Source organism: Carassius auratus, chromosome 28 (assembly GCF_003368295.1).
Source record: "Carassius auratus strain Wakin chromosome 28, ASM336829v1, whole genome shotgun sequence".
NCBI classification, from domain to species: domain Eukaryota; kingdom Metazoa; phylum Chordata; class Actinopteri; order Cypriniformes; family Cyprinidae; genus Carassius; species Carassius auratus.
The window spans coordinates 682749-686142 of NC_039270.1; the positions used below are offsets into that span (position 1 = coordinate 682749).

Consider the following 3394-nt stretch of genomic DNA (forward strand, 5'->3'; position numbering starts at 1 on the left):
CATTTCTCTTTGTGAGGACCTTTTGGGTGGTCCTCGCAAAAATAATGCTGTCATGGCTCCCTGAAGGCCTAATTAACATGCTGTGCAAGTTTCAACAAAGGTCCCCACATCAATAGTAAAAATGGAAATTGGTGTTTTCTCTTGTGCTCGTGATCACCCCCTATAGTACACACTCGCATACTGCATCCACCAGCCTGGGAGGAGGAGCCCGAGGGCGAGGGATTTTTGTGATTGGATGGCTGGGGGATTTTTGTGATTGGTTGATTCAGTTTCTTGGCTAAGAGGGGGAGATTTGGCTGTAGGGGTGCTCACAGAGGCTTGTGAACAGCTACCTTTCAACCATGAAATCAATTCAAATACAAAAATATTAACAATGCACAAAATTCATAAAATAAAATACATTTTGAATTTAAAATATACTAAATTGATCATTATTTAAGAAAATAATGAGACTTTCACTTCTGCAGTGAACATGCTTTGCATAAAACCTACATTTAAAGTATGAAAATAGATTTTAATTTCTATTCATGAGAATTTATTTTTGATTTGTTTGCTTTTTTACTTTAGTCTGAGTCTTAGGGGTTTTGGTTTGATAGTTGGGCTTTGATTTGATTAGGAAGTGAATATTAAATCAACTAAATTATCATTTGATTAGTATTAATTTGTCCATTTGTAGACAGAGTTGAGGACACTTCAGTTTAAAATTTTGAATGTATATAATCAAATGAATAAAGGTAAAAACAGCCTACTGTTTATTTAAATGTCAATCTACTTAACCTTAAACTAGCAGGTATGTCTGAGTTCTGTTTAAATTAATTTGAGGAAACCTGTTGCCTTGGAAAAAATCAAGTAACCACAATTTATTGAAATATATATATATATATTAACATATAGCATAATTCACTTGGGACTGATTTGATGTAATCTCATTTTATTAATTTTTCTAATTTTTCACAAATTGTAGGCTACTAATACAATCCTTAAATACAAAATTGTACTGTACAAAACTGTACTTCCATAAACTGAACAAAACAAAAAAACGTACAACAGAAAAACTACAATGGTATTCAAAGCTACAACAAGCCCCTTTAATTAAGTGGAGAAAGCACCTTTCACATTAAAACTGAAGGTTCTGCCGCTGCTGTAGAAGACACGGATACTTGCCACCTGCAGAGTAGTCTATATAAAATGCATACTCGAATTCAAACAAAAGAGAGAGCCTCTGGGTAACGTCTTCTAGAGTTATTGAGATGGACACCGTCTGGAGGTGCAGCTGGGTAGTTCAGGTATCAACCGGAGAGAAGTCCTCGTATGAGCTGGTGTCCTACTGATGAACAGCAGAGTGAGGATTTTCTGCACCGATCCATGATCACCAGCTCAGAAAGCACTGGCCTGTTTATTCTACAGTATTTTAAATAGCACTGTCTATGCCTGGAATGAAAAGTGCTCAAAATAACTTTATTCACACAGTACTGTGCAAAAGGTTTGGCAACTTGTTAAACAAGAGCTGCAACACTATACATATACATTGGCAAGATAGCTGATTTTATTTTTATTTATTTTTAATGATCCTGTTCAAAACTTGTTCATGAGTCCCTTGTTCGTCCTCAACAGTTAAACTGCTCAATGTTCTTCAGAGAAAATCCTCCAGCTTCTGCAAACTGTTCGGGTTTCCAGCATCTTCTGCCTATTTGAACCCTTTCCAGAATATACTGTATAATTCTGAGATCGACTGAAGTACACAAACACAACTATTAAAAAAGGTTGAAACATTCACCGACGCTCCAGAAGGAAACATGACACATTGAGTCAGGGGTGAACACTTTTTATTTGAAGATCAAGGTAAATTGTGATGTATTTGTTTTCCTGGAAACATGTCAGTATCTTCTGTTGCTTCTGAAGGGCAGTACTAAATGGAAAAAATATATATATTTAAACAAAAGAAAAAGAAAATTGGCCCCTCATCCTGTTAAAAAGTGTTCACCCCCAGCTCTTAATGTGTCTTGTTTCTTTCTGGAGCATCAGTGAATGTTTGAAGCTTTTTAAATAGTTGTGTTTGAGTCCCTCAGTGTGAAAAGATGGATCTCAGAATCATACAGTCACTGCTGGAAATGGTTCAAATAGGCAAAAGATGCTGGAAACCCAAAAGTTTACAGGAGCTAGAGGATTTTTCTGAAGAACATTGAGCAGTTTAACTGTCCAGGACAACTATCACAAAACAATAAAACAGCTGTGGATCATCCAGGGAACGACACACCAGTATTCAGAATCAAGGGTTCATAAACTTTTTCTTGCAATAATTTCACAGTTACTCTCCAAATTAGTATATTAGTATATGAAGACCAGAATCATAATAGTAATACAGCTACTGGTTTATTTTAAACATTATTGATAGACAATTTAAAATTACAGAATAATTGAAAGCTATCAATTTAAAAAAAATGTATTAGGCTTTTAAAAAATAAAAATATTAATTAACTTACCGGTTCAACCACAGGAAAGAAAAACGCAAAATGTCCCACTGAAGCCTTCTGCTTGAATTCGACTGAAATGGCAAAATTATTGCAATATTAAAAAACATACTCAACTATATAACTCACATGTCCCCACCATATCACATACTCTTTCATTTATATTCATTATTCAGTCAATGTGCAACATAAATACAGTTGGTCTTTCTCACAAATAAATTACTTCAGAATTTCAAAATGTTCATTTACCTTTAATGGCCACCAGAAAAGACTTTAATCATTACAATTACAGAATTTTCCTTTACATACTTACAGTATATCAAAGTAAATAACTTACCTCTGTTCGACAACATTAAACAAGAAGTCCAAAGTCCGTTTAAACGGTGCGCACGGCCGCGTGCTGCCCGCAATCGTCTGAGGCGCATGCGCAGCTGAAATACCCTTTCAACCTACTACTCAGGGTACTATTCACGCATTCAGCGTGAGAAACACGCATTTCAACCAGTTCACACGCCATACATTTTCCTTCCCACGCAGAGTAAGGGAAAACGTGTGTATCTATATACAATTAATAGACGATGCGTCTGCATGTCGAGGGAAGTTTCCTGTCTAGTTATACAGGGTTAAATACCACCTACCAGCCAATCAGAAACGAGATTTAGTTGTTTCTGGGTAAATTACGTGCTGCACACAGAAACTAAAAAAACGTCAATCTACACCAACTAAAATTAAAAAGCTTTCTAAACTACTTATGACCATCTTTACTAGAATGTATCACAAACTGTAGTATGTATTGTTTTAAATATTGAATAACTTGATTTAGAATTTATAATATATTATATTTTAAGAGGATTTGTTTTTCCCTTATGATTTACATTACAACTGTAGCATGCTGTGTAGCCTTTCTTTTTGAAAGGCTGCTA

The 3394-nt window shown here is 35.2% G+C and overlaps 1 long non-coding RNA gene across 1 annotated transcript; it reads right to left on the bottom strand.

Moving 5' to 3' along the window:
* Positions 1–940: 940 nt before the first annotated feature.
* LOC113047601 (uncharacterized) lies at positions 941–2951 on the bottom strand. The gene is made up of 3 exons (XR_003276313.1): positions 2809–2951; positions 2484–2545; positions 941–1324 (listed from the first exon to the last, which is right to left on the bottom strand). It is a non-coding gene; the product is annotated as an uncharacterized LOC113047601 (long non-coding RNA).
* Between the last annotated feature and the right edge of the window lie 443 nt (positions 2952–3394).